The sequence below is a fragment of the Arachis hypogaea genome, chromosome 20 (genome assembly GCF_003086295.3).
Source record: "Arachis hypogaea cultivar Tifrunner chromosome 20, arahy.Tifrunner.gnm2.J5K5, whole genome shotgun sequence".
NCBI lineage: Eukaryota > Viridiplantae > Streptophyta > Magnoliopsida > Fabales > Fabaceae > Arachis > Arachis hypogaea.
In genome coordinates this window covers 33,964,737-33,978,077 of record NC_092055.1, presented here as the reverse complement: position 1 = coordinate 33,978,077, position 13,341 = coordinate 33,964,737, and the positions used below count along the sequence as shown (strand labels likewise).

The window sequence follows — 13,341 nt, the reverse complement described above, 5'->3', positions numbered from 1 at the left end:
CAAGTAATACCTTAAGTGAGTAAGGGTCGAATCCCACGGAGATTGTTGGTATGAAGCAAGCTATGGTCACCTTGTAAATCTCAGTCAGGCGGATATAAAATAATCATGGAGTTTTCGAATAATAAATAATAGAATAGGGATAGAGATACTTATGTAAATCATTGGTAGGAATTTCAGATAAGCGAATGGAGATGCTTTTCGTTCCTCTGAACCTCTGCTTTCCTGCTATCTTCATCCAATCAGTCTTACTCCTTTCCATGGCTGGCTGTATGCAAGGGCATCACCGTTGTCAGTGGCTACATCCCCTCCTCTCAGTGAATAATATGCTCACGCACCCTGTCACGGCACGGCTATTCATCTGTCGGTTCCCGATCATGCTGGAATAGGATTCACCCTCCTTTTGCGTCTGTCACTAACGCCCAGCACTCGCGAGTTTGAAGCTCGTCACAGTCATTCAATCATTGAATCCTACTCAGAATACCACAGACAAGGTTTAGACCTTCCGGATTCTCTTGAATGCCGCCATCATTCTAGCTTACGCCACGAAGATTTTGATTAGGAGATCTAAGAGATACTCATTCTAGCTTAATTCATGTAGAACAGAAGTGTTTGTCAGGCACGCGTTCATAAAGGGGAAGGATGATGAGCGTCACACATAATCATCACCTTCATCATGTTCTTGGGTGCGAATGGATATCTTAGAAGCGAAATAAGATGAATTGAATAGAAAACAGTAGTACTTTGCATTAATCTTTGAGGAACAGCAGAGCTCCACACCTTAATCTATGGAGTGTAGAAACTCTACCGTTGAAAATACATAAGTGAAAGGTCCAGGCATGGCCGAGATGGCCAGCCCCCTAAACGAGATCAATAGTCTCCTAAGATGAACAATGGATTAAAACTGAGACCAAAGATGGTCAAAAAGACTAGTAAAAGGTCCTATTTATAATAAACTAGTCACTAGGGTTTACATGAGTAAGTAATTGATGCATAAATCCACTTCCGGGGCCCACTTGGTGTGTGTTTGGGCTGAGCTTAAGTGTAGCACGTGCAGAGGCCATTTGTGGAGTTGAACGCCAGTTTCTGTGCCAGTTTGGGCGTTCAACTCTGGTTTTGGATCCTTTTCTGGCGCTGGACGCCAGATTTGGGCAGAAGGCTGGCGTTGAACGCCAGTTTACGTCATCAATTCTTGGCCAAAGTATAGACTATTATATATTTCTGGAAAGCCCTGGATGTCTACTTTCCAATGCAATTGGAAGCGCGCCATTTCGAGTTATGTAGCTCCAGAAAATCCACTTTGAGTGCAGGGAGGTCAGAATCCAACAACATCAGCAGTCCTTCTTCAACCTCTGAATCTGATTTCTGCTCAAGTCCCTCAATTTCAGCCAGAAAATACCTGAAATCATAGAAAAACACACAAACTCATAGTAAAGTCCAGAAATGTGAATTTAACATAAAAACTAATGAAAACATCCCTAAAAGTAACTAGATCCTACTAAAAACATACTAAAAACAATGCCAAAAAGCGTATAAATTATCCGCTCATCACAACACCAAACTTAAATTGTTGCTTGTCCCCAAGCAACTGAAAATCAAATAGGATAAAAAGAAGAGAATATACTATAAATTCCAAACTATCAATGAAACAGAGCTCCAATCATATGAGCGGGACTTATAGCTTTTTGCCTCTTGAATAGTTTTGGCATCTCACTTTATCCATTGAGGTTCAGAATGATTGGCATCTATAGGAACTTTAGATTTCGAACAGTGTTATTGACTCTCCTAGTTCAGTATGATGATTCTTGAACACAGCTTCTTTATGAGTCTTGGCCGTGGCCCTAAGCACTTTGTTTTCCAGTATTACCACCGGATACATAAATGCCACAGACACATAATTGGGTGAACCTTTTCAGATTGTGACTCAGCTTTGCTAAAGTCTCCAATTAGAGGTGTCCAGGGTTCTTAAGCACACTCTTTGTTTTTGCTTTGGATCTTGACTTTAACCGCTCAGTCTCAAGTTTTCACTTGACACCTACACGCCACAAGCACATGGTTAGGGACAGCTTGGTTTAGCCGCTTAGACCAGGATTTTATTCCTTTAGGCCCTCCTATCCACTGATGCTCAAAGCCTTGGGATCCTTTTTATTTGCCCTTGCCTTTTGGTTTTAAGGGTTATTGGCTTTTTCTGCTTGCTTTTTCTTTTTCTTTCTATTTTTTTTTTGCTTATTTTTTTTTTCTCTTTTTTTTTTTGCAAGCTTTGTTCTTTGCTGCTTTTTCTTGCTTCATAAATCATTTTTATGATTTTTCAGATTATCAAATAACATGTCTCCTAGTCATCATTCTTTCAAGAGCCAACATATTTAACATTCTTAAACAACAACTTCAAAAGGCATATGCACTGTTCAAGCATACATTCAGAAAACAAGAAGCATTGTCACCACATCAATATAATTAAGCTAAGTTCAAGGATAAATTCGAAACTCATGTACTTCTTGTTCTTTTGAATTAAAACATTTTTCATTTAAGAGAGGTGATGGATTCATAGGACATTTATAACTTTAGGACAAAGTCACTACTACTAATGATCATGTAATGAAGATACAAACATAGATAAGCACATAATATAGAAAACGAAAAACAGAGAAAGTAAGGACAAGGAATGAATCCACCTTAGTGATGTCCTTGAGCTCTTCTATGTCTCTTCCTTGTCTTTGCTGCTCCTCCTTCATTGCTTTTAGATCTTCTCTGATTTCATGAAGGATGATGGAGTGCTCTTGATGTTCCACCCTTAGTTGCTTCCAATAATTGTGTGGAAGAAAATGTATCCCCTGAGGTATCTCAGGGATCTCTTGATTTGCAGTCAAATGTTCTACCACTGAGCTATAGACCCTTGATGGAAGCTTTTGTCTTCCCTTTCCTCTTTCTAGAGGTTTCTCTGGCCTTAGGTGCCATCAATGGTTATGGAAAAAACAAAAAAGCTATGCTTTTACCACACCAAACTTAGAATGTTGCTCACCCTCGAGCAAAAGAAGAAAGAATAGAAGAATAAGAAGAAGATATGGAGGAGATGGATGGGAGTGTGTATTCGGCCATATGGGTGGGATTGGGTGGGAGAGAGATGTTGAATTTTTGAAGGTAGTGGGTGTATGGATGTGAGTGGTAAATGGAAAAAAAAAAGGGATGATCATGAATGGAAAGAGAGATGATGAGGTAGGTGGGGATCCTGTGGGGTCCACAGATCCTGAGATGATCCTGTGGGGTCCACAGATCCTGAGGTGTCAAGGCATTTACATCCCTGCACCAATTTAGGCATGTAAAATGCCCTTGCACACAACTCTGGGCGTTCAGCGCCAGGTTGGTGCCCATTTTGGGCGTTCAACGCCCCTTTGTTGCCATTTCTGGCGTTGAACGCCAGAACCATGCTTGTTCTGAGCGTTCAGCGCCAGGATGCTCCCATTCTGGGCGTTCAGCACCAGAACTATGCTCTGTTCTGGCGTTTGAACGCCAGACAGATGCTCCTCCAGGGTGTGATTTTTCTTCTGCTGTTTTTGATTCCGTTTTCAATTTTTATATTTATTTTGTGACTCCTCATGATCATGAACCTATAAAGACACATAACTAAAAAAAATATAGTTAGATAAATAAAAATTGGGTTGCCTCCCAACAAGCGCTTCTTTAGTGTCAATAGCTTGACAGTGGGCTTTCATGGAGCCTCACAGATGTGCAGAGCTTTGTTGAGACTCTCCAACACCAAACTTAGAGTTTGACTGTGGGGGCTCTGGTTGACTCTGCTTTGAGAGAAGCTTTTCAAGCTTCCTCTCCATGGTTGCAGAGGGAGATCCTTGAGTTTTGAATACAAGGGAGTTCTCATTCCATTGAAGGACTATTTCACCTCTGTCAACATCAATCACAGCTCTTGCTGTGGCCAGGAAAGGTCTTCCTAGGATGATGGATTCATCCTCTTCCTTTCCAGTATCCAGGACTATGAAATCAGCAGGGATGTAAAGGCCCTCAACCTTTACTAAAACGTCCTCTACTTGTCCATATGCCTGTTTTCTTGAGCTGTCTGCCATCTCTAATGAGATTTTAGCAGCTTGCACCCCATAGATTCCCAGTTTCTCTATTACAGAGAGGGGCATGAGGTTTATTCCTGAACCAAGGTCACACAGAGCTTTAAAGACCATGGTGCCTATGGTACAAGGGATTATGAACTTTCCAGGATCCTGTCTCTTCTGAGGCAATGTCAGTTGATCCAGATCACTTAGTTCATTGATGAACAAGGGAGGTTCAACTTCCCAAGCATCAATGCCAAACAATTTGGCATTCAGCTTCATGATTGCACCAAGAAACTTGACAGTTTGCTCTTCAGTAACATCCTCATTCTCTTCAGAAGAGGAATACTCATCAGAGCTCATGAAGGGCATAAGGAGGTTCAATGGAATCTCTATGGTCTCTAGATAAGTCTCAGATTCCTTTGGTTCCCCAGAGGGAAGCTCCTTATTGATCACTGGACGTCCCAGGAGGTCTTCCTCCTTGGGATTCACGTCCTCTCCTCTCCTCACAGGTTCGGCCATGGCGCTTATGTCAATGGCCTTGCACTCTCCTTTTGGGTTCTCTTCTGTATTGCTTGGGAGAGTACTAGGAGGGATATCAGTGATCCTTTTACTCAGCTGGCTCACTTGTGCTTCCAGATTTCTAATGGAAGATCTTGTTTCATTCATGAAACTTACAGTGGCCTTAGATAGATCAGAGACTAGATTTGCTAAATTAGAAGCATTTTGTTCAGAGTTCTCTGTCTGTTGCTGAGTGGATGATGGAAAAGGTTTGCTATTGCTAAACCTGTTTCTTCCACCATTATTAAAGCCTTGTTGAGGCTTTTGATCCTTCCATGAGAAATTTGGATGATTTCTCCATGATGAGTTATAGGTGTTTCCATAAGGTTCACCTAAGTAATTCACCTCTGCTATTGCAGGGTTCTCAGGATCATAAGCTTCTTCTTCAGGAGAAGCCTCTTGAGTACTGTTGGATGCAACTTGCATTCCGTTCAGACTCTGAGAAATCATATTGACTTGCTGAGTCAATATTTTATTCTGAGCCAATATGGCATTCAGAGTATCAACTTCAAGAACTCCCTTCTTCATAGGCGTCCCATTGCTCACAGGATTCCTTTCAGAAGTGTACATGAACTGGTTATTAGCAACCATGTCAATGAGTTCTTGAGCTTCTGCAGGCGTTTTCTTTAGGTGAATGGATCCACCTGCAGAAGTGTCCAATGACATCTTTGATAGCTCAGATAAACCATCATAGAATATATCCAGGATGGTCCATTCTGAAAGCATGTCAGAAGGACACTTTTTGGTCAACTGTTTGTATCTTTCCCAAGCTTCATAGAGGGATTCACCTTCTTTCTGTCTGAAGGTTTGAACATCAGCTCTAAGCTTGCTCAGCTTTTGAGGAGGAAAGTACTTGGCTAAGAAAGCCGTGACCAGCTTATCCCAAGAGTTCAGGCTGTCTTTGGGTTGAGAATCCAACCATAATCTAGCTCTGTCTCTTACAGCAAAAGGGAAAAGCATGAGCCTGTAGACTTCAGGATCTACTCCATTAGTCTTAACAGTATCACATATCTGCAAGAATTCAGTTAAGAACTGAAAGGGATCTTCAGATGGAAGTCCATGAAACTTGCAGTTCTGCTACATCAGAGAAACTAATTGAGGTTTCAGCTCAAAGTTGTTTGCTCCAATGGCAGGAATGGAGATGCTTCTTCCATGTAAATTGGAATTAGGTGCAGTGAAGTCACCAAGCATCTTCCTTATATTATTATTATTTTTGGCTGCCATCTCCTCTTCTTGTTCGAAAATTTCTGAAAGGTTATCTCTGGATTGTTGTATTTTAGCTTCTTTTAATTTTCTCTTCAGAGTCCTTTCAGGTTCTGGATCTGCTTCCACAAGAATGTTCTTATCCTTGCTCCTGCTCATATGATAAAGAAGAAGGCACAGAAAAATAATAATAATAATGGAGATCCTTTATACCACAGTATAGGGATCCCTGTGTGAGTAGAAGAAGAGGGGGAGATAAAGGATGTGATGTAAAGGAAGAAACAGATGGAAGAGATGTGAGATGAGATGTTAGGATATGAATGAATAAATAGAATAGGATGGAGGAGGGATAATTTTCGAAAATTATTTTGAAAAAGAGTTAGTGATTTTTGAAAATGGTTTTTGAAAATTGTTAGTATTTTTCGAAAATTTTTTTTTTTGAAATTAAAAATAAAAATGATTAGTTAATTAAAAAGAAATTTTGAAAAAGGGGGAAGATATTTTCGAAAAATGAGAGAGAGAGTTAGTTAGGTAGTTTTGAAAAAGTTAAGAAACAAACAAAAAGTTAGTTAGTTAGTTGAAACAAATTTTGAAAAGATAAGAAGTTAGGAAGTTAGAAAAGATATTTTGAAAAGATATTTTTGAAAAAGATAAGATAAGAAGATATTTTTGAAAAGATATGATTGAAATTAGTTTTGAAAAAGATTTGATTTTTAAAATCTCAATTAATGACTTGATTCAAAAGAAATCAGAAGATATGATTCTAGAACTTAAAGTTTGAATCTTTCTTAACAAGCAAGTAACAAACTTCAAATTTTTGAATCAAAACATTAATTGATTATGTTATTTTCGAAAATTTGGTCTAAAAATAAGAAAAAGATTTTTGAAAAATATTTTTGAAATTTTCGAAAATAACTAATAATTTTGAAAAAGATTTGATTTTTGAAAAAGATTTTGAAAAAGATAAGATTTTCAAATTGAAAATTTGATTTGACTCATAAGAAACAACTTGATTTTTAAAAATTTTTGAAAAAGTCAACTCAATTTTCGAATTTGATGAGAGAAAAAGGGAAAGATATTTTTTTGATTTTTGAATTTTTTTTGAAAAACATGAAAAATATGCAATGCATGAAATTTTTAGATCAAAACATGTGATGCATGCAAGAATGCTATGAATGTCAAGATGAACACCAAGAACACTTTGAATGTCAAGATGAACATCATAGACACAATTTTGAAAAATTTTTAATGCAAAGAAAACATGCAAGACACCAAACTTAGAATTCTTTAATGCTTAGACACTAAGAATTCAAGAATGCATATGATAAACATGAAAAGACACATGACAAAAAATCATCAAGATCAAACAAGAAGACTTACCAAGAACAACTTGAAGATCATGAAGAACACCATGAATGCATGCAATTTTCGAAAAATGCAAGATGCACATGCAATTGACACCAAACTTATGATATGACTCAAGACTCAAACAAGAAACACAAAAATATTTTTGATTTTTATGATTTTCTAATTTTTTTTGTATATATTTTTTTTTCGAAAATTAATTTGAAAAAGGAAAATAAGGATTCCAAAATTTTTAATATGAATTCCAGGAATCTTGCATTCTTAGTCTAAAGCTTCAGTCCAGGAATTAGACATGGCTCACTAGCCAGCCAAGCCTTCAATGAAAGCTCCGGTCCAAAATACTAGACATGGCCAATGGCCAGCCAAGCTTCAGCATGTAATTCAGATATGACATGCCTGACATACTCATTCCCAAAGGAATAGACATGGCTTTACAGCCAGCCAGGCTTCAACATGCTTCATGAAACACTAGGATTCATTCTTAAAAATTTTGAATAAAAATTTTTGAAAACATTTTTTATTTTTATTTTTTATTTTTTTTTCGAAAACAGATGAGAAATTTTGAAATATTTTTGAAAAATTTTTGAAAATAAAATAAAAAGAAAATTACCTAATCTGAGCAACAAGATGAACCGTCAGTTGTCCAAACTCAAACAATCCCCGGCAACGGCGCCAAAAACTTGGTGCACGAAATTGTGATGTCCAGGCTCAAACAATCCCCGGCAACGTGAGCAACTTGGTGCTCTGATCTCAATACATAATTGTCACAATTTCGATACAACTAACCAGCAAGTGCACTGGGTCGTCCAAGTAATACCTTACGTGAGTAAGGGTCGAATCCCACGGAGATTGTTGGTATGAAGCAAGCTATGGTCACCTTGTAAATCTCAGTCAGGCAGATATAAAATAATCATGGAGTTTTCGAATAATAAATAATAGAATAGGGATAGAGATACTTATGTAAATCATTGGTAGGAATTTCAGATAAGCGAATGGAGATGCTTTTCGTTCCTCTGAACCTCTGCTTTCCTGCTATCTTCATCCAATCAGTCTTACTCCTTTCCATGGCTGGCTGTATGCAAGGGCATCACCGTTGTCAGTGGCTACATCCCCTCCTCTCAGTGAATAATATGCTCACGCACCCTGTCACGGCACGGCTATTCATCTGTCGGTTCCCGATCATGCTGGAATAGGATTCACCCTCCTTTTGCGTCTGTCACTAACGCCCAGCACTCGCGAGTTTGAAGCTCGTCACAGTCATTCAATCATTGAATCCTACTCAGAATACCACAGACAAGGTTTAGACCTTCCGGATTCTCTTGAATGCCGCCATCATTCTAGCTTACGCCACGAAGATTCTGATTAGGAGATCTAAGAGATACTCATTCTAGCTTAATTCATGTAGAACAGAAGTGTTTGTCAGGCACGCGTTCATAAAGGGGAAGGATGACGAGCGTCACACATAATCATCACCTTCATAACGTTCTTGGGTGCGAATGGATATCTTAGAAGCGAAATAAGATGAATTGAATAGAAAACAGTAGTACTTTGCATTAATCTTTGAGGAACAGCAGAGCTCCACACCTTAATCTATGGAGTGTAGAAACTCTACCGTTGAAAATACATAAGTGAAAGGTCCAGGCATGGCCGAGATGGCCAGCCCCCTAAACGAGATCAATAGTCTCCTAAGATGAACAATGGATTAAAACTGAGACCAAAGATGGTCAAAAAGACTAGTAAAAGGTCCTATTTATAATAAACTAGTCACTAGGGTTTACATGAGTAAGTAATTGATGCATAAATCCACTTCCGGGGCCCACTTGGTGTGTGTTTGGGCTGAGCTTAAGTGTAGCACGTGCAGAGGCCATTTGTGGAGTTGAACGCCAGTTTCTGTGCCAGTTTGGGCGTTCAACTCTGGTTTTGGATCCTTTTCTGGCGCTGGACGCCAGATTTGGGCAGAAGGCTGGCGTTGAACGCCAGTTTACGTCGTTAATTCTTGGCCAAAGTATGGACTATTATATATTTCTGGAAAGCCCTGGATGTCTACTTTCCAATGCAATTGGAAGCGCGCCATTTCGAGTTCTGTAGCTCCAGAAAATCCACTTTGAGTGCAGGGAGGTCAGAATCCAACAGCATCAGCAGTCCTTCTTCAACCTCTGAATCTGATTTCTGCTCAAGTCCCTCAATTTCAGCCAGAAAATACCTGAAATCACAGAAAAACACACAAACTCATAGTAAAGTCCAGAAATGTGAATTTAACATAAAAACTAATGAAAACATCCCTAAAAGTAACTAGATCCTACTAAAAACATACTAAAAACAATGCCAAAAAGCGTATAAATTATCCGCTCATCACGTACGCACAGATATTGAAATCCATAAGGTCTGTTCACTCGCACAGGGTGTGCTAGCGCCCCCAACAGACTCCCCTTCTTGACTTGTGCGTGTCTACAGGAGTGTGTGCGTCCGGACAGGTCGCAATTCTCCATTGATGTGTGCGCGCACCAGCTGTGCTAGCGCTGCAACCAGTAGGCACTTCCCTGCCTGTGCGTGCGCACAGGTGTGTGCATCCGCACAGATCAAAATTTTTGCAGGTTGTGCGCGCGCAAAATGCTGTGCGTGCGCACACATCAGAAATTATAACATTTTGCAACTTAGCAAAATTTCAGATTTTCAACACCAACTTTGAATGATTATAACTTCCTCTACGAAATTCTAATTTTCACAAACTTTATATCGATTAAAAGGATTTTCAAAGATCTTTAATTCTAGATATGTTACATCAAATTTTGAAAACCGAGGCAAGAGTTATGATCGAGCAAAGTTCACCAAAATTTCCTTTTTACCCAAATTTCACATATACTCAAATTTAGTAATTTATCAAGCCACATCCAACTAGATCAATACCAAACCCCCATTTACAACATAATTTATCTTCTAGGGTTACCAATAACCATTCTCAATCATCAACATCAAATATATAACTCTAAATCAATCCTTCACCAATACATTCACTAATCATTACCTCATCTTTATCAATTCACATAATCAACCTCATTCATGCTTTAAATCCATATCCAACAATATACAATCATTCAAAGTCATCAAGCATCATATCTCAATCTCATTAATTCTCAACACATCAATATCATTTCAACATACCACATCAACCAACCACATAAATCCAAACCTATCCTATAGGTCACTAGCCTAAGTGTCAATGAATATTATATACTACTTAGGGAAAACCAAAACCATACCTTGGCTGATTCTCAATATGCCCTTAAACCAAAGTTGAGCACAAGCTAGGCTTTTCCAACGTAATCCAACCCACCAACAATCACCAATAAGCTCCAACAAGTTCAATTACTCACCACTTCAAGCTATAACACACATAATTCACCATAATTCAACCTAGGGTTTATCAAACTTAAAATTTCACAAGGGTTTAATGGCTCTTACCTTTTTCAACAAATTTGATAGCAAAAATCTAAGGCTAAGCAAGGATTAGATCAAACCTAAACATCCAAAATCACAAAAACTCACTTAATCCCAAAGCCCTAAGAACCGAAATTTTGAATAGAAAAACTAAAGGGATTTTGAGCTTTACTTACCAGTTTCTTATATGGATTTTGTAGAGCTCTTCACAAGGAACGCGTAGCCACTGATGGCACGCAAATCAGAGCACCGTAGCTCGAGATATCACGAAGAGAAGAGAGGTGTGAATAGTGTTCTCTTCTTCCTCTCTTCCCTCTTTCAAATCTGAAGTGTGTGTGTTTATGAGGTGAGGGTTCATTAAATGAACCTTATATATGTTGGGCTTGGGCCCAACTTGGGTCTGGTCCAACCCGTTAGCATTTTTAGCCCGTTTGGCCCAAACCTTTAAAATTAACGCTCGGTATTCCATTTCTAATATTTTTCTAAGGTTTTTGACAGTTTTCACTTTTTCTCGTGCGGTATCAGGCAGACTCGAACCGGTTCAATTGTCGATTCGCGGTTTTTCATGATTTTTTGCAGAAAACACATTTTCTAACTCAGAAAGACCTACTGAGTCCAAAAATCACCTTTAAATCCTCAAATTCTAACTCTAACTTTTCGTAATCTAATTCGGGCAATATAATCACTTAATTAACCGGTTGATTAGTTGTGGTTCTTACACCTTGGATGGTATTTTTCCGCGAAATGTATTTATATTTTTTTTATTTTATTATAAAATAGTTTTTTCGGTTCAACCATGGTTGAACCGACTGAACCTATAAACAAGTGAACTAATAGTTAGAGCGGTTCGATAACCGGTTCGGTTTTTAGAACCTTGAACCACAATCCTCGTGGGGTCGACCCTGACTCGCTCAGGTATTACTTGGATGACCCGGTGCACTTGCTAGTACTGCTGTACGAAGGTGTGGGGATTCATGTGCACCAAATTTTTGGCGCCGTTGCCGAGGATTGTTGAGTTTGGACAAACTGAAGGATTGTCTTTCTCCCTAGATCAGGTTATTTTTTTATTTTATTTTATTTGAGTCATTTATTTTTATTTTCTTCTTCTTCTTCAAATTTTCGAAAAAAATTAAAAACATTTTTCAAAAATATTTTTTCTTTTCTTTGTTTAATTTTTGTTCTTAGTTTGAGTCTTTGAGTCTTTTACTTTTATTTTCTTCTTCTCTGTTTTTCGAAAATTTCAAAAAGCTTTTCAAAAATATTTTTATTTTTTTGCTTAATTTGTGTTGTTGGTTAGAGTCCTGTGTTTATGTTCTTGGTAAATTTTTTCTTCTTTGAGTCTCTGTATTTATTAATTACAACAATTTTCGATTTTTTGGTAACTTCCTTTCAAAAACCTTTCAAAAATATTTTCTTTGGTTAAATCTTGTGTCAAGTTTCTAAGTTTGGTGTTTTCTTGTTATTTTTCTTTTGATTTTTGAAAATTTATGTTTAGTTTTCTAAAAATTTTAAGTTTGGTGTTCTTTCTTATGTTCTTGTGTTCTTTGAGTTTTTGAATTTTGTTCTTTATGTTCTTGTTAGTCTTCAAAGTGTTCTGGAGTCTTTTTTGTGTTTTGATATTAAAATTTTTAAGTTTAGTGTTCCTTTGTGTTTTCCTCCAAAAAATTTTCGAAAATCAAGGGTGCTAGATCTAAAAATTTTAAGTCTTGTGTCTTTTGTGTGTTTTTCTCTTTCATCATAAAATTAAAAAAAATAAAAAAATATCTTCTCTATCTTATCTTTTAAGTAAGTTTCGAAATTTTTAAAATAAAATTCAGATTTTGATTTAAAAATTTCATCTTATCTTATCTTAGTCTTCAAGTTTTCAAAAATCAAATCTTTTCAAAAATTAAAAATCTTATCTTTTTCTAAAATCTTATATTTTTCTCATCATTTTCAAAATTTAAAAATCTTATCTTATTTTTTCAAATTTCAAATTTTAAAAATCCTATCTTTTTCAAAATCAAATTTCAAAATCTTATCTTTTTCTAATTTTAAATTTCAATTCCAAATCTTTTCTTATCTTATTTTAAAAATTCAAATCTTTTCTTAAATTAATATCTTATCTTCTCTCTCTTCTTTTTCAAAACTACCTAACTAACTCCTCTCTTCCTTAATTTTTGAAAATTATCTCTCTTCTTCTCTCTCTTCTTTTTCAAAACTACCTAACTAAGTTTCATCTCTTCTTAATTTTCGAAAATTACCTCCTCTTCTCTCTCTTCTATTTTCGAAAATTCACTAACCAATTTTCAATTTTTTTTAAATTAATTAACTTAATTTTTGAATTTATTTAATTAATAAAATAAAAACAAAAATATTTTAATTCTTATTTACTTTTTCTATTTATACTTCTTCTCACCTCTACTCATATCATTCGAACTCTACTCCCCCTCTCTGTTCTTCCTTCTCATCTTTCATCCTCTCTTATTTACTTCTATCCCTTATTTTCAAAGTATCCCTCTTCTATTTTTTTTATTTCTTTTATTCTATCTTCTTCTTCTTTCTTCACATCTGACTTTAAGGAGGAGTTTCTTGCCTATTGGTACAGAAAGTTTTACTTTTTTCTTTCTTTTCTTTTCTTCTTATTTATGACCAGGAATAGGGATAAAGAACCCCCTCTTGACTCCTGATCCTGAACCCGAGAAGACTCTGAGGAGGCGTTTACAACAAGCTAAAGCACAAC

General features: G+C 36.9%; 1 non-coding gene across 1 annotated transcript; it reads left to right on the top strand.

Annotated features, from left to right (window-relative positions):
• Positions 1–5,333: 5,333 nt before the first annotated feature.
• Positions 5,334–5,441, top strand: LOC112787346 (small nucleolar RNA R71). The gene has a single exon (XR_003194764.1). It is a non-coding gene; the product is annotated as a small nucleolar RNA R71 (small nucleolar RNA).
• The last annotated feature ends 7,900 nt before the right edge of the window (positions 5,442–13,341 follow it).